The sequence below is a fragment of the Bos mutus genome, chromosome 1 (genome assembly GCF_027580195.1).
Source record: "Bos mutus isolate GX-2022 chromosome 1, NWIPB_WYAK_1.1, whole genome shotgun sequence".
NCBI lineage: Eukaryota > Metazoa > Chordata > Mammalia > Artiodactyla > Bovidae > Bos > Bos mutus.
Window position 1 is genome coordinate 3481579 of NC_091617.1, and position 18854 is coordinate 3500432.

Consider the following 18854-nt stretch of genomic DNA (forward strand, 5'->3'; position numbering starts at 1 on the left):
ATGGGGTCACACAGAGTCGGACACGACTGAAGCTACTTAGCAGCAGCAGCAGTGTCTCAGCACTAGGATACCACCAGGGGGATCAGAGCCCCTCTAGTTTCACCCCCTCTCCTAAATTAAAACTCAGAATCTTAATATGGTTAATCTTCCTTGGTAGGCACTCAGTTTGTGGAATAAATGAATGAAATACATATTCTGCTGTGTGGCTACTGTGTGTTGTGACGTCATTTCGTGGCCGTCTTGGTGGGGATGATCTGCTCTGCTGGTACGTACATTTTATTTCTTAATGGGAGAAACTGTATGTGATTTTGCTGCCAAGTTTAGTGACCTTCACAGAATAAATGTATTCATATACAAACTTCTGTGGATCCCAATCATTTGAAAAGCTGGTAAAAAAGCCATTGTTATTCAGTCGCTCAGTCGTGTCTGACTTTTTGCGACCCCAGGGACTGCAGCACGCCAGGCTTCTCTGTCCTTCACCAGGCTCACCATGAGTTTGCTCAAACTCATGTCCATTGAGTCAGTGATACCATCCAACCATCTCATCCTCTGTCATCCCCTTCTCCTCCCGCCTTCAATCTTTCCTAGTGTCAGGGTCTTTTCCAGTGAGCCAGTTCTTTGCATCAGGTGGCCAAAGTATTGGAGCTTCAGCTTTAGCATCACACCTTCCAATGAATATTCAGGACTGATTTCCTTTAGGATTGACTGGTTGGATCTCCTTGCAGTTCAAGGGGCTCTCAAATCTTCTCCAGCACCACAGTTCAAAAGCATCAGTTCTTTGGCGCTCAGCTTTTTTTATGGTCCAACTCTTACATCCATGCATAACTACTGGAAAAAGCCATAGAACTGCTTTTTACACAAATGCAGATGTGCTTATGCACACAATTTTCTCTCTAATTCCAGAAGGTTCAAAGACCTTTGAAAGTTCTCCAGGGACCCTATGCTGAGCACCTTTGTATTGGGTCAATTCCCAGGGCCTATGTGAAATTGCTAAAGTGAGCAAGACTGTATGACCCTTGCCCTTTACAAGCATAAATGTTTAAAAAATATACAAATAACTTCATGTGGAAACTTATAATTTCCATCTGGGCAGTGATTTTTAACTGAGGGTTGAGACCCTTTTGGGATTTATGAAATAATGTTAGTATTTTGGGGCCAGCATTATCAAACCAATGGAATGGAAAAGAAACCAGGCTATATGTCCGTATACTGAGTTGAAATGAGAAATATGGGTCCCCGTTTGAGAAAACTGATGTCTGCTCTGCTTGTTTTACTTTATATTTAGGGCAGTGGGAGCAATTTAAAGAAATGCATGCTTTCTTTTCGTGGTCTGTTTTGACTGTATTGGCCCTTTTTCTTCCTTATTAAAAAACGGTCCAAGAGTCCACTGGTTCCACTAACATTTTATGTCTTAACAGCCTATCCCAAGTCATCACTTACTCACAGTTGTGAAAATAAACTTAAATCTGGCTCTTGAAGGCTCTCATGATTTTTCTTTATATTTAATTTTCCTCCTTTCCAGATAAGTAAAAATCAGTGTGATCCCCACCAGGCCACCACGTCTCCACTTTTATTTTTTATTTTTTTTTATGTCTCCACTTTTAGACAACATTCCTTAAACTTGGTTTTCTCATCTGTGAAATGATCCTGATAATGATAATTTCCTTCTTCTAGGATTGTTGGGAAGATTATGAGTTTACATAGATAGGATGCATAGCTTAAATTGTTCAGTTCATTTCAGTTCAGTTGCTCAGTCGTGTCTGACTCTTTGTGATGCCATGAACTGCAGCACACCAGGCCTCCCTGTCCATCACCAACTCCCAGAGTTTACCCAACCTCATGTTCATCGAGTCGGTGATGCCATCCAACCATCTCATCTCTGTCGTCCCCTTCTGCTCCTGCCCTCAATCTTTCCCAGCATCAGGGTCTTTTCAAATGGGGCAGCTGTTCTCATCAAGTTGGCCAAAGTATTGGAGTTTCAGCTTCAACATCAGTCCTTCCAATGAACTGGTCTACTTTAGGATGGACTGCTTGGATCTCCTTGCAGTCCAAGGGACTCTCAGGAGTCTTGTTGAATTGTTGGTATACCGTAAAGGAATTGTGTTTTATACTTCCCTTAGAATTTCTTAGAATCAGTCCGTTCCGGCTGCGTTTACTAAGCAGAAGAGTGCTCTGGGTGTGGTAATATTCTTGTTTCAGAAGCGTCTGTCTAATCTTTTTCTTTTTAATCTAGTCTATTTAACTCCATTTTTTGGTATTAATTATTTAGCCACCTCTCATCATAAATGACATTAAGAGAACAATCCCTCTTTCTTTATATTTTGAATCAACATTCTGTTCAGTTACAAATGTTGCATATGTTGATTTTTTTGGAACCCAGATGGAGTCTCCACGAAAACTCAGAATACTATTAAAACTCAATTGCCAGATTCTGTTATAAAGTAAATGTGGTTAAAAAAAAATTCACAAGAAGAGTTAAGTGATTTTCCTGGTATTTTTCCCCCTCAGAATTACTTTTGTAGGTACTGTGTTAATCTTAAAGAAGTTTATTGAATTTCCAGAATTATCAGCAATACTCAAAGCAAATAAATGTATTCAAATTCTTAGAAGAGATAATTCATGCATGAAAATCTTGCTTCTCTACCACCCTTAGAGTAGTGTGAGGAGATTTAAATTAAACCTTGTGATGTCTTTTAAAATAATATATAGGACGTACTCTATGCATATAAATACTCTTTTTGGCACCGGGTCGGTGAGTAGCTGCTGTAATTTAAAGGTTGTACGTGATGTGGGTTTGTGAGGATTGCTGAGCTGTCTCTTACAGGGCAGCCCTATCGTCATTAAAATGCTTCCTGACTCTGCTTTCTCTTCCATACCCTGCCCTGTTCATTCCTTCCATTTACATAATGTTTTCACATTCTCTTTTCTTCCTTTCACTCTCTCTAGCAATAAAAACTTTGCTGTCAGAAGGAATGCTGTTACCAGTATCTGGCAGCATTCTATAGGAAAAGACATCTCTAGTATCAAATGGACCTACGTTGGCATTGCCACTCAGCTACTTTCAGGAATTTGGGCAACAACGTTGACCTCTCTGAGCTTTGGTTTATTGTTTGTAAAAGGGGCCTCTTATCTGTGGCTTCAGTGAGCACTTTATACTGATAAGCTTACTTCTCTGAAAGGTATGTGTTGCAGAGAAATAATTAAAAAACAGCAACTAATTGTAGATTTTTGTTGTTGTTGTTATTATTCAGCTGGGTAGGAAATGTATTTTGTGAACAAGGAGGGTCTTCTTGGAAGCCCTGAAATTTCATTGTATGCGTGCATGCTCAGTTGTGTTTGACCCTTTGCAGAGCTTGCCAGGCTCTTCTGTTCATGGGATTTCCCAGGCAAGAATACTGGAGTGGGTTGCCAGTTCCTCCTCCAGGGGAATCTTCCTACCCAGAGATCGAATCCGTGTCTCTTGTGTCTCCTGCATTGGCAGGCACATTCTTTACCACTGTACCACCTGGAAATTTCTCAGTTTCCCTACTGTTTGCAGGGTCTCTGACATTACATGCTGAGTGGTAGATGCTAGTGATGATAACTTTTATTGATCATTTTTTATGTTCTAAGCCTAATATGTGCTTTTGTGTTTACTACATTGGATCATCATCACTCACTTGGGGATGGGATGAGTAATTTAGCCTCATTCACAGATGGAAACTTGAAATTCCATGATGTTATGAGAATCAGTCTGTAGTCTTCCTGGCCCCTGAACCTAAGTTCTCAATCACTGTTCAGTCCTCTCTTTCTGCATGAAGAGATGGACAGAGATCTTTAGACTGCTGGGTCAAGAGTAGGGTGTCTCTCCTACCTTCCCAGTCAAAGACTGTCCTTCAAATACTGATACATTCCAATACAGTGGAAATGGACCTGTTCTGAAACAGGTGCATAGACCCAGGTGTGTGAGGATGAGTCTTTTAAGTTGGGTCAGAGGTCATGGTTAACCACCTCCGGTGGCTGTTTGGGCCAAAATTGCTATCTCAAGTCCCCAGGGAATCCTGGTGGGCATTTTTGGAATGATTTCATTTCCGTGTTTAAAGCTTCCATCTTTCACTGGGTGGTGTCGTTAGACAATCAGAGAAAAGAATTTCTTACTAATATTGTTGTTTCTCTTGGTGGGGCCCTTCCCCATTTTAAAAAACTGGCAACTCAATTCAGGACCTCCTGTGTCGTGCTGGAGGATATTAATTCCCAAGAATGAGCAATTTTTGATGCTATTCCTCTTACTGTGTCAACAAAGCAGTGTCTGAAAACATTTCCCAACAGTGCAAACATCCAGGTTTTCCTTCTTGGTTCCAGCCTCAGCGTATGGCGGTTCATTATTTACATATGCTGAGAGGCCTGCCAAGCCGATGCAGGTGTTGCTGACTTGTGAAGACACGTTGACTCTTGCTCTAAAGAAAGGTTGGAATGCTGCCCTTTGTCAGAGGGATTGAGCTGTGCCAGTCACCGAGCTACATGTCAGTGTATAAAAATGCAGATTTCACTTTGCTGTGGAAGAAAAACAGTTTGACATACTGCCTTTAGCAGGTTTTTCTTTCAGTGAATATCATTCTCCTTCCATCTCACACCCCACATTGTTGGGTAGCCCTTGCTTTGAGCTTGTTGGCTGTGCTCACGATATCACTTTCTTTGGCTTTGTCATTTTGGTGTCAACTAAATTGTCTATAAAGAAAGCTGAGCGCCGAAGAACTGATGCTTTTGAACTGTGGTGTTGGAGAAGACTCTTGAGAGTCTCCTGGGCTGCAAGGAGATCCAACCAGTCCATCCTAAAGGAGATCAGTCCTGGGTGTTCATTGGAAGGACTGATGTTGAAGCTGAAGCTCCAATACCTTGGCCACCTGATGCGAAGAGCTCACTCATTGGAGAAGACCCTGATGCTGGGAAAGATTGAGGGCAGGAGGAGAAGGGGACAACAGAGGATGAGATCTTTGGATGGCATCACCAACTCAATGGACATGGGTTTGGTGATGGACAGGGAGGCCTGGCGTGCTGTGGGTCCATGAGGTCGCAAAAAGTCGGACACAACTGAGCGGCTGAACTGAACTGAACTGAAATTGTAAGGAGAGAATGCAGTCGCTTGGAGTTGCCATGTGGGAGTGGTTAACTTCTAGTTCTGAAAGGTAGCTGATGAGTCTGGGTCTTCAGGAATCCAGTAAGTCTCAATTGTAAGCCTGTGAAATTAATTTAACCTCCATGATAGTAAATTTCCAAGATTTTTGGGTTTGGAGCTGGTGGCTTTGTGACCATCCAGAAGGTTCTCCCCAAAGTTCTTTAACCCAATGCAGTTTTTGATCGAGATAGGCTGACCCCTTTCATGTACAACCCCAAATTTAAGCAGCTGCGTATACTGGGAGGTTTATGATTGCTAAATTATGATTGCTATGATTGCTTGTTAGTCTCCTATAGGTTCTCTTTCTCTACAAGATATTCAAGGCCCAGGGCTGCTCAACCTGCTTGTCTTCAGGCTTCTCTGCACTTGGTGTGTAGAGAAGAAAAGGGGGAGGACAGGAGGGTCTCCATGAAAGTGTCAGGGCTAGATTCTGGAAGTGGCCAGCATTGTAGGAATTTGTATTCTATTGGCTGTGTAACACAGGCATCGGGCCCCCATATAGGTGTGACTGGGCTGAAAAGCTACATTTCCTAACTTCCCACATGAGAAAGGAACCCATGTAACGTCTCTGCCACAGTTGCATATTATAAGCTTAATCTTAAGGGTTCTGAAGGTGAGTGTGTCTATTAGGAGGACCTTGACAGGGGATTGACTTGGTAGCTAGGTATTTGTTCTGAATTCTAGGTTCATTTTTACCTTCGGGTTCACGAGTTTCCCACAAATGGCAAAGAAGGGAATTTTTATTTAAAAGAAATGCTGCACTGGGTAATTTTCCTTTTTGACCTGATGAGGTATTTATAGCCTACCTAAAGATCCGGAATTAATGTCTGGTCATGCATGATGCGTGTCTCCCTGGTGGCTCAGTGGTAAGAAAAAATTCCTCCTGCAGTGCAGGAGATGTGGGTTCGATCCCTGGGTTAGGAAGATCCCCTGGAGAAGGGCATGGCAACCCACTCCAGTATTCTTTCCTGGGAAATCCCATGGACAGAGGAGCCTGGAGGGCTACAGTCCATGGGGTCCCAAAGAGTTGGACAGGACTGAGCAACTAAACAGCAAAACATGCATGATGCAGTCTAGTAATAATCAGACTTGGGTTTTTTAGATGGTTCCTCCGTGGATCTGTGCTGACGTCAAGATTCCCTGACGTCCATGTTCGTACCTCACTTTGCCCTGAGTTTTCAGGGTTAGAAGGCCACATTGTCACGTTTCCTTCTTTGAGAAGCAGGTCTCTTGAATTTCAGGTGGACTCTGGTCAGACTTTCCTGTCCAGGGGTGTAGAATTCCAGTCATGCAGTTTTTCCTTCTAGGAGATCTTTCCCCTTATAAATCCCAAAGCTTTCATCTTTAATAATAATTTTGGAAGCATTTAAAACATTTCATATTTTTCCCAGAATCTTCAACACAGTATGTTGAAGATGGTTGAATCTTTTTAGTCAAATTTTTTTTTTCTCCTAAGCTGGATTTGGTCAGTTAGAAGTTAATTGAGGTTGGAAGGCCCAGAAAGGTGAGGTCGTGGAGTAACCTCTCCGTTTTTCTCATAGTTGGTTCGTTTCTTCCCAGCACATCTGGTGTGGTTTTCTGTCCCTCGTTCCTCCTCCCCACAAACTCTCTGCCTTTAGTTTACTGTTGGCTGTCAAGCCGGATAACTGAGCATGTTAAATTGAGAATCAGTAGATTCTTAATGAGGACTACAACAGAGAGACTCCCCCTATTGATAGAGTCAAGTTCAAACTCCTCATCTCGCCATCTATAGCCTTTGGCAGCCGGCTCATCTAGTCCTAGCTGGCTGCACAAATTGCAGCAACCCCACCCTCATCACCCAGCACACTGCACCCTCTTTTTGAGCTACACCAAGTCATAATCTTCGTAAATCATATAATTGTAAAAAATATCAGTGAAAGTTAACTGAGTACTTATGTGCCAGGGTCTTTTGTGGAATAAAGCATTTAGAGTATGCTAAATCTAGATAAAAATATTAAATATTTAAAATAGTTATTATTACTATATAATATTACATATCACATGGGCTTTCTAAGTGGCACAGTGGTAAAGAACCTGCCTGCCAATTCAGGAGGTGCAAGAGACGTGGCTTAGATTCCTGGATCAGGAAGATCCCCTAGAGTAGGAAATGGCAACCCGCTCCAGTATTCTTGGGAAATTCAGTATTCTGGAAAATTCCATGGGCAGAGGAGCCTGGGGGGTCAGAAAGAATTGGATGTGACTGAGCACACACACTCTGATGCTGGGAGGGATTGGGGGATTGGAGGAGGAGAAGGGGACGACAGAGGATGAGATGGCTGGATGGCATCACTGACTCGATGGACATGAGTTTGGGTAAACTCCAGGAGTTGGTGATGGACAGGGAGGCCTGGTGTGCTGCGATTCATGGGGTTGCAAAGAGTCAGACACGACTGAGCGACTGAACTGAACTGAGCACACACACGTGACATATCACATATTAATATTTTAATAATCATGCTGTGCTTATTCACTGAGTTGTGTCTGACTCTTTGCGACCCCATGGACTGTCGCTGGCTAGGTTCCTCTGTCCATGGGGATTCTCAAGGGAAGAATACTGGAGTAGGTGGCCATCCTCTCCTCCAAGGGATCTTCCCAGCCCCAGGGATCAAATCCAGGTCTCCCACACTGCAGGAGGATTCTTTACCATCTGAACCATAAGGGAAACCCGTGAATACTGGAGTGAGTAGCCTATCCCTTCTCCAGGGGATGTTCCCAATCCAGGAATCAAACTGGGATCTCCTGCATTGCAGGTGGATTCTTTACCATCTGAGCCACCGGGGAAGCACAAGTGTATTTAAGTGTAATTAAGTTAATTATTATTATTAGCTATAACTTTATGGGCATATGGATACATGAAAGCATTTAACTGTCTCAAGGACAGGCTGGGTAATTGTTCTCCTCTCCCTTTAACAAATGGGGAAGGGAAACGCAAAGGTTATGTGAGCTGGCCAAAGTCACATAGCTTGGGGGTGCCACAGCTACCCATTGTGTAGTGTTGACAAGCAGCCAGACTGTCATGGGTGTAAATCCCCTCTCCAGCCACTCATTCTACTTGGGGTAGTCCCTCATTTCTCTGCTCAAAATGCAGTGGAGACTCAACATCATCCTGTGACATGCCCCTTGTGTCATACTGTCCCTTTCCTGAACAGAGTGAAATCTGTGCTCAGAAATGAGGTCATTACACCTTCCATCTGTCCAACACCCTCCTTCCCGCACCCCTCTATTGGAGCTCCTTGAGGCTGGGGCCAGGGCTGGGGAGGCCTGTGTTCAATGCTGGTGGAATCCATCAGCGTTAGAGATGATCGTGCCATCTCCCCATTTCCCACATGGCAAAGCCGAGGTCCGGTGTGGTTGCATCACAGAGCTGTCTGAGCGAGGATCTGGGACAAGTACCATTGTTTTCCCGAGTCTCTGGCGATGTGGACTTTGAAAGCAGAACATGTGTGCAGTTATTTCAGTCTGGTTGCTTAGTTCATGGCAGGGTTCTGGCTGGCGGGATGCATTTCTGAGTGTACCGTGTTCTTAACCGTGTACTTGGAGTGGTGACAGCAGTCGTAGGAGAGGCTTGGCATGAAAAGACCAAGCAGGGCCCGAGTTTACCCAGCCCGCTGATTGAGGATTCACGTATGCTGGTGAGTCCAGAAGGGCACTCGTACACGTGTAGCTCACGGGACTTTGTTTGATTCCCACCCCCGCCCCCCAAGCTGAAACTAGCAAATTTTATCTAGAATACATTCATGAATTCTCATATTGGATATAGGGAGTCACTTGCTAAAGCCTGTCTCCTTGTACACGTTATCCATAACGGTTCTGCACCTGTGTATGTAACTTAGAATAAAGAAACGATCAGGCCACAAATTTAGTTTTTAATTTGAAATTGTCAGAAACTTCTGGAGAAGTTGGCCCTATATTATAAAGAAGGTTGTTTTCTCTAAGTCATTTGGAAGTAAATTACTATTACCCTCAGGCATGAGAGTTTTTTTTTTTCCCATAAACAAAGACAGTCTTCTACAAAACCGCTCTACAGGGCTGAAAATCATGATGCCTTACCACCAGCTCCTTCTCACACCCTCTCCCACTCTCTTGTCACTTGTCCCAGCTCCATTTCAAATAACAGATGTTTCCAGCGAGCCGCACGTGTTGCTCTGAGTTGTCACGTGTCTTCAGATTTCTTCGTTCAGAAACAGCTGCCCATCAAGAGTCACGACCCTGACTCTTTTGAAGAACCCAGGCCATTGTTTTGTTGAGTGTCCCTCAGTGTGGCTGTACTTGGTGCGTTCTTGAGATCGGATCCACATTCCGAGTCATCAGCAGACACCCTCAATGGTGATGGCGTGAGCCTCCCTCTGTCTTCGCTGAGAACTCTTGATGCGAACCCATCCCATTTCTGATGATGCTCACTCATTTGGTCCCTTGGTTTAGATGGCTTCTGCCAGCCTTCCCTGCTGGGAAGTGATTCTTTTCCCTTTTTCCCTTTTGTAATTAGTAAGCATTTTATAGAGAGGTACTTTGATGTAGATTCCCCATTTCTCATCAATCTTTGAGTTTATTTATATCTATAAGGACTCGGTTTCCTATTTTAGTCAGCGGTTATAATCTGTTAGGCTTTCCTGGTAGCTCAGATGGTAAAGAATCTGCCTACAAGGTGGGAAACCCAGGTTCGATTCCTGGGTTGGGAAAATCCCCTGGAGGAGGGAAAGGCTACCCACTCCAGTACTCTGGCCTGGAGAATCCCATGGACTGAGGGGTCTGGCGGGCTATGGTCCATGGGGTCACAGAGTTGGACACGACTGAGTGACTAACGCTTATACTGATAATCTGTTAGTGGTAGTCTTTATGTTGATATTCAGGTCTTCCCTGGTTGGATCTGTCAGGGTCCCTCCAAGAGGGGCTCCTCTGTGCTCTTCTGTCCCCTTTTTCTCTCTGGCTGGACTCTGAGACATCCCAGATGCTTCTTTCTGTTGTTGTCCCCCGACCTGACCTGCATGGTCTCTAAAACCCCTGTGCCAGGCCACTCCCTTGAGTCGATATCTTTTCTTTTTTTAATTCATATTTTTTTTTAAAAAGTATATTTCCAAAGAGGGTGTGGAGAAAAGGGAACCCTCCTACACTGTTTGTGGGTATGTAAATTGGTGCAGCCACTATGGAAAACAGAATGGAAGTTCCTCAAAAAAACTAAAAAAAATAGAGTTACCATATGATCCAGCAATCCCACTCCTGGGCATTTACCCAAACAAAACTATAATTCAAAAAGCTGCATGCACCCCTGTGTTCATTTACACTATTTACAATAGCCAAGACATGGAAACAAACCCAATGTTCATCGACAGAGACATGGATGAAGAAGATGTGGTACATATGTACAGTGGAATACTCTTCAGTCATTAAAAAGACTGAAATAATGTCATCTGCAGCAACACGGATGGACCTAGAGATTATCGTACTAAGTGAAGTAAGAGAAAAGACAAATATCCGATGATATCACGTATCTTTCAGGTTAACTTGGGGCCAATATACTATAGACATTTAGATGAACGTTTCAGCGGAGACTGATTTTGTATCTAAACTGCAAAAAATCCCAGTGGAGCCTGTTTAGTATTTTAGCTGGCGTGGAAGGGGAGCTTCCGCGCCTCCAGGCACATTCTTACACAAATTATCAAAAGATGCAGGAGCAGTTCAGTCAAGTTAAAAACCCAAGTTTGAAACTGTCATCACTTTTTTTCTACACTGCTGAGTGTTGATAGGGTTTCCAAGGTGATAGAAGGACAGCTTCTCAGGGAGGCCTGTGGCAGCTCACAGAGGAACCTGTCACCCATGGTACTGGAGGGGCTTCCCACGTGGCTCAGTGGGTCAAGAATCTGCAACGCAGGAGATGCTGGTTCGATCCTGGGGTCAGGAAGATCTCCTGGAAGAGGGCATGGCAACCTACTCCAGTATCCTTGCCTGGAGAATCCCATGGACACAGAGGAGCCTGGTGGGCTACAGCCCATGGGATTGAAAAGAGTGGAACATGACTGAATGGACTGAGCGCACATGCATGCAAGGTTCTGGAAGGAAGGGGAAAGAATGAGGACCTCTTTTGTTTCTAACTGTCTGTGCTCATCTCTCCTTCCTGCGCTCTCCTCCATTTTGCTGTCCTCAACCACGCTGCCCAATCCTGTGCTCAGCTAGAGATCCACTCACTTACGTGTTACCACTTCTCTATATGACTTCCTTGAATTTTCCACTCTCAGAATCATCAAGTAAAATTCTTGGCCCCGAGTTTAATTTTTAAAAATTATTTACAATAGTTTGTTTTAAAGTGAGATTTTAATGAAATGATGATTAGTATGCACATGTTCAGTTGCACCTCCTTAAGTAAAATATTTAAAATTTATACTGTTTATTTTATAAATGTCTTCTCTGCCCCCCCATTTAATGCTCATGCGTGTGCACACACGCACACACATGTGCACGCGTGCACACACACATATACACACACACCTCAGTGTGATGAAAGATACTTACCTGTGGCAGGAGTTGGGTAAATTCACAACATGTCAGGGATATACTTTATATTAATTATTGGACTATTGGATATAATCTTCCAATCTGTTATTAAAATCTGCTAGGACTGGAAAAGTCTTGGTCCTTTTTAATTTTCAGTGACCACACCCACATTAAATTATTTCCGTATTCTCATTCTAGAACATCGTTCTTACCTTTAACCTATGGTAATCGTTTGGCTGAGTTACAACCCAGTTTTCAGGCTGGTAAGGTAAGTTTCTTAAAAATAAATTCTCCTGATGGCTTCCCAGAAACAAAGAACATTTGAAACTTAAGACTGGGATTTAGTCGGTATATCCTGATTCCTTCTGGGCCCTAAGTTTCCAAGATTTCTCTTTTCTTCTCTTTTTGTCTTCTCTGTTTTCCTTCACTCCACAGGCTGCTATTATTTCCATGGTTGCTTTTTACCATTTCTCATACTAATAACTTAGATAAGAGACCTTTACTTTGGCTTAGAGTTTCTTAGGAAATGGAAAAAAGGACATTTTCTTTGCTTTAGAGGAGTATAGAGAGTACACAAACGCATCTGTAGTTTTCACAGTCAAATAGAGGTCAAAACTCTCAGGAATGCCACCATACAAAAGTCCTACATTTCATTGCTCTTGGTGAGTTGTACCTTGGGATACAGTGTCGTATATATTCACTATATCATTTGCTTTTGGCTTTATTTTAGTTATTCTTCCTCAAAGAGTGTTTTTTTAAAGGCCATTTTTTGTTTTAACAATTATTTATAAACCATTTTGATGTTAATAACTGGGACAACAGTGGCATGCTGTGAGTATGGAGAGTTTTGCGAGCTATTTGACATCTCAACTGTTTGTTGAATAACACGGTTTTTGTTCTCTGAGCCTACTATCCTGCCTGGATAGCAGGAACAGATCAACTGTGTATGTCTGGCATTCTTTGATGATTTTACCTAGAGGATAATTCTTATCTGATCTTCTTTTGTATGCTTCTCAGTTCTAACAGTGTCCAGAGTTAATGCCTTTTTCTGTATTCCATAGTTATAAGGGTTGTATAGTAAGAGTCTGGAGAAGAATAAGAAATTGAACCCAGGGTTTTTATTATGTAGTTTTAAATTCCACTGAATTAATCTAGCTCTTGAGGCACTGTGGAAACAGGACATTCGTTTCCAGGCCTGGGCTCATGGGGGTCAGAGTTCATCAGACACCCCAACTCTTCCCAACCCTAAGTACTAAGCATGGGGTGTCTCAGATGTAATAACTTCTGTTTACGCTTGTTAACAAAAAGTGAGCTTGCTGTATAATCTCACTCTCTAGATGAACTCTACTCTAAAATTCACAACTCAGATCTGACCTTACTGTTACTTCCAACCATCACTCAAGAGTTTCTACTCAAACATGTGAGTCATACTTTTGGTGCTGGCTTTTCTGAATCATTTTAGCAGCCAACACATTTTATTATTGGCACCTCCTACCATGAGATAACAGGTATTTGGTTTTTAATCCCTCAAAACTGTGATCTTTTTAATCTAAATAGTATATCTAGACCTCAGTGTATTTTTATTCAGTAAGTCTGATTTGCTTTGTGCCTTCCTGACAGGTTCTGGGGTAATAAATAATGTTTACCATTGGCAGTGTTCTTTCCCAGATATTGAAAGTGTTGCCTCTGGTTATCTTTAATCAACATGGTTACTTATATTTAGAAGGTGCATCTGCTGTGAACAATAATCTTTTCAAAAAGCTTGCAGAGGCATACAAGAGGAAGAGAGTGGGTGTATTGTTTTACAAAGCGATGGTCTTTTGAGTTGTCACTTCTCATCCTTGTACTTGATCATTGAAGGAAGATACCAAATGCCCCCAACAGGGATACTCCCCTTATGAGTTGTGCCTTCCCACTCCATGTGAAGGCATCATACATGTTCAGTGTAATCAATAAGAAAATAAATTTCATAAATTCAAGCACTGATTTCACTAATTTTATTTTTCTTACTATTTTGGGAAAGCTTCTAATAGTGATACACAATCCTGGAGATTATAATTACTAATCAATACTTAGATGTAATGAAAGATCCCATATTTTTCCCCCCAGGGAATCATTTATGGTGTGATGTCTCTTGTTTACATCTTTAAGCCATTTTGAGTTTATTTTTGTATAGGATGTGAGAGAATGTTCTAACTTTGTCAATTTACATTCCACTGTCCAGCTTTCTCAACATCTTTTGCTGAAGAGACTCTTTTTTTCCATTGTATTGTCTTGTCTCCTTTGATAAGGATTAATTGATTGTAGGTGTGTGGGTTTATTTCTGGGCTCTGTATTCTGTTCTGCTGACCCATATGTCTGTTTTTGTGCCAATACCATACTCTTTTGATTAGTGTAGCTTTGTAGTGTTGTCTGAAGTCTGTCCCCGAGGGTATAATTTATTGATCATTTCCTTGGCTCAGACAGTGGCCTGCCTGGTTTCCAGTGGATTGTTCCATTTACTCGTATTATTCCCATTTTTACCAGTGAGCAAACTGAGTCTGTGTGATGTGAACTAACTTTACTGGTTATTTGGGTATTCAGTAGCAGGAGCAAAATTCCCACCCAGCTCTGTCTGGCTCCACCACCCATTCTCTGAGCCCTAATCTGTTGAGTCCCAGCCATTTGATGGCGAATGAAACAATGAAATGCAGTTGAGTTTGAGATGAGTCTGATCTGGGAACAACCCTTATTTTGGCTGATGCTGTTGCCTGACGTTCACAGTTGCTCAAGACCTATTTATTATCTGTTTCAGATTTCATTGTGAGATTAATTAATTAACCCTTAAGGGCTTTTCCCATTGTGTCAAGTTCAACCAAAAGAAGCTGACAAACTCCCATTATAAGTTGAAACTGCGTAACAAACTGCACAAGCCCCAACAAGACCTGACGGTCTGTGGAACCTGGGCCAGTGTCAGTGGTTAATTGTATTCTCAGAAATATCATGGAAGTGGGGAAGGTGGTGGTGGTGCTGTGGTCACATGACCAGGTTTACTCCTTAAAAGCCTGGCTGTATTTTCCTTCGTTTTGAAAGGCATGGAGGAGACTTAGTTTTGATTGCATCCCAGAGGGAGATAGCGACCTCTTTCTGAGAATTAAATATGCATAACATATTACAAGTTAATTTTGAACAATTCATTACTATTTCTTAAAGGTTTGAGGAAGTACTGGGTTAAAAACACAGTAGAAACACCAAACCTATGATTGGAGATTTTGGTTCGTGGTTGTCGATGTTTTTGTTTTAATGAATGGGAAGAAACCACTCGTGGTACATTAAACTCCAAGTTGAAGTATTGTTGCTGTATAAAATAAAGAATCGTATTGCATGTAAAGTAGCTGTTTGTTTCTTTGTCTGACTTATTTATACCAGAACTTATAAAGAATTTGGGGGGGGTATATGTATATCATTATAGTTTTAATTTTTTGAAGCTTGCATTCCACTTATCATGTATACACATAGATGCATATGCTTATGCATACCACCCCTCACACACTTACACGTGAACCTTCAAATGGGTCCATGCTGTTCTGATCCGTGCCCCGTGAGTAAGAAGTCTGAGAGCCAAGGACGATGCTCAGATAGTCATTATTTTCGTTCTCATGGTCTTAGTTGTACTTTTATGGTTGATGGAAAGATCTGCATGAGGGAAGATACAAAATTAGAGAAGGGGCATTATGAGATGAGGATACCGCTGGTGATGATATTGATACTTGGAATTGCCAATTAAGTAAACAGCTTAATTACTTGGCTCTTTCTTCTGTGAGGCGGCTGAATACTACATGAATGAGTGCATTTCATTAGATGAGTTCATACAGCAGTAACCCATCAAATACTCACTTTCTCACAGGTTGCTCTCGGATATTCTGCAAAATAAAGTTGCGTGATTAAGAAAGTTTGGGAAACACTGGGTTAAATAAAGTGAAATCCACTTCTTGACTGAAAGAGGTGGAGTTCCCAAGTTTGACCCTAGAATGCGTATCTCTTAAAAAAAATCTATAAACATTCCCTGTGTATCTCCGGAATGTGTACAGATAGTGGAAAACAGCGTGGGGTTGAGAACTGAATATATGTATGAAGGATGTGGGGAAGTGGTGACGCTAGTGGTCAGGAACCCGCTTGCCGATACAGGAGATTAAGAGACACAGGTTCCATCCCTGGATCGGGACGATCCCCTGGAGAAGGGCATGGCAACCCACTCCAGTATTCTTGTCTGGAGAATCCCCATGGACGGAGGAGCCTGGTGGGCTACAGTCTATAGGGTCGCAAAGAATCAGACACCACTGAAGCGAGTTAGCACGCATACATGAAGGATGTAGGACTGGGTTCGGATTAAGCCACCCTTCCACCCTCTAGACAACAGGCACGTCACTTAGAAACAAGTATACAAGTTTATACACATGCCTTTCTTGCAGGGTGCTGTGATCTTCAAATGATCTAATGCATACAGAGATGCTTTTCAGATTTGAAGCACTCTGGAAATATTAGTTATTAATAAAGCCTCTACTTTTAAAATTGTGATATTATATATATAACATAACATTTGTCATTTTAACCATTTTTAGGTGTACAGTTCAGTGCCATTAAGTATATTGCTAATGGCTAATGTTTCGCAATGTTCTGTGCATTGTTTTGCAGTTATTGCCGATGTCCATCTCCAGGACTTCTGTCTTATTTTTTTCCAAATTGAAACATCACCTCGTCCTTTTCCCCCAGCCCCTGGCCACCACCGTGCTACTTGCTCTCTCAATGACTATTGTAGGTAGGGCTTCAGAGGTTAAAGTGTCTGCCTGCAGTGTGGGAGACCTGGGTTCGATCCCTGGGGCAGGAAGATCCCCTGGAGAAGGAAATGGCAACCCACTCCAGTATTCTTGCCTGGAGAATCCCATGGATGGAGGAGCCTGGTGGGCTACAGTCCACGGGGTTGCAAAGAGTCGGACGCGACTGAGCAACTTCACTTTCACTTTTCACTTTCACATAAGTGGAATCATACAACAGTGTCCTATTTGACTTGGCATAGTATCTTCAGGCATATCCTCTGATTTTTTTTATGATGTGAGATTTTATTTTCTTAATTCACTCACCCTTGATGCCATTCCTTTGTTTGTTTGTTTTAAATTGGAGGATAAGCACTTTACAGTATTCTCTTGGTCTCTGCCACACATCAGCATGAATCACATGGCTGCCCCATGCATCATATGGGGCCTTAGTTCCCCAACCAGGGGTCAGACCTGTGCCCCCTGCAGTGGAAGCATGGAGTCCTAACCACTGGACTGCCAGGGAAGTCCCCCTGGGGCTAGGCGGTACCCACAATTTTAGGACAGGGTCTTTTAAGGATGTGCCTTTAAGAAAAGCGGATCAGGAGTCTGTTCCATCCTCGAAGCGATCAAAAGGTACACATTTCTAGTTATAAGATCAATAAGTACTAAAGATGTAATGTACAACATGATGAATATAATTAACACTGCTGCTGCTACTGCTGCTAAGTCACTTCAGTCGTGTCCGACTCTGTGTGACCCCATAGACGGCAGCCCACCAGGCCCCGCTGTCCCTGGGATTCTCCAGGCACTTACATAAGAAAACTGTGTAGAGTAAATCCTCAGAGTTCTCATCACAAGGAAAAAATTTTTTCTGTTTCTTTAATTTTGTATCTGTATGAGGTGATGGATGTTCACTAAACTTACTGTGATCATTTCATGCTGTATGTAAGTCAGATCACTATGCTGTATACCTTAAACTTATACAGTGCTGTGAGTCAATTATATCTTAATAAAACTTGAAGATAAATACATTTTTTAAAGTTCAGGAAAAGAATCTAGTCCGTCCTCAGATAAGAACTAAAGTGACCCAGGGCTCTCCCTGACAAGCAGAGAGCCCTTTGTTGCTTCTTAAATCAGTGTTTGAAATACGAGAGGCATGAGTTTCAACACCTAAATTTTATATCTTTATTATCTAGATTTATGCACAAGGATTTTTAAACTTAATGTTTCATCATTTTTACTTGTCTTAAAATGGTGACTCTTGATATGAGGCTCTTTTGGGGAAATCCTCTGTAACTTTTAGGATGAAAAATAGCATGTATTTCAAAATTAAATAGCCTAAAATTTGAAATGACCTGTTCTTATTTAAATAAAGCCTTTGGAATGCATGAGTTTGTTAGAGTGAACATTCTCTTCTATACCATGATTTTATAGCAAAATTATTTTCAAATACCCATTATTAATCCCCATTAAATGGTGCCAAAATGGTCATTATAGTTTTTTCCTGAGTAAGCATGGCTTAAAAAAAATCACAGTCAAATTAATCTGCCATCTTGTCCTGCTATGCATATTCTTGTAATCTAAATGTGTATTTTTGCCTTTGCCCTGTTAAGAGCATATTTTTCATTGTAAAGAGTATTAGCTGCATCAGCAGGCTTTAGCATTAAATTTTCATTGAATCGCACCCTTCATTTTTCATACTCCTCTGAGCTCATCATAGATGCCTGATCACTCTTGGGTCTTTTAGTGCATCTTTGGGGGTCCTTGTCTCATCTTATATCCCCACCTCCAAGATCATTAAGACTCTTTGAGGTGCCTTGAGCCTTCCCTATCTTAGAATCCTCATGGAATCTTGGGTGGAGCCAGCCACCGAGAAGTTGCTCTGCACACATTGAAGTTGAGCTGGGTTGAGTTAAATTGAGATTGAGGTCTGGAAGCCAAAATTGAAGGGATTTTTTAATTTTTGGATGAAACACAACGTCAGGATCTTATTTACCTTTATGGAGAGCCAGGCCGAGCTGGCACAGCACAGATGGCACCCTGTTCCTGAGAGTGTGGGGACGGAGTGAAGCAGAACAAACAGGTGGCTCTGGAGCTGGCACCCTGGCGTCAGCACCAGCTCGGGCCACACTTTGCTGTGCTCGTGTGAGCGAGGCATCGGCAGAAGCAGAAGGCTGATGTTATTTTAATCACTGAGCTCTCTTTAGTGAATACACTTGATTAGTCCTCCTCCTCCTTCTCCTGGATGCTATTTTGAATAGGATATCAAATCCCTGCATCGCTGATGTACACAGTACCTTTTTTCTCCTTGTGACATACCACACCTAACTTTGGGCTCTTGTTTTCTACCTTTTGAAAGTGCTGACTATGTGCTGAATTTTACTGAGGAAGAA

At 42.2% G+C, this 18854-nt stretch overlaps 1 protein-coding gene across 7 annotated transcripts in view; it reads left to right on the forward strand.

Moving 5' to 3' along the window:
• Positions 1-18854, forward strand: part of TIAM1 (TIAM Rac1 associated GEF 1) — a 464589-nt gene that overhangs the window by 253369 nt on the left and 192366 nt on the right. Inside the window, exon 2 of one of the 7 annotated variants that reach the window (XM_070367235.1) lies at positions 158-265. The exons of the other annotated variants lie outside the window; for them this stretch is intronic. The gene's annotated coding sequence lies outside the window, so the exon portion shown is untranslated. The remainder of the gene's footprint in view (positions 1-157; positions 266-18854) is intronic. 7 annotated transcript variants of the gene reach the window in all.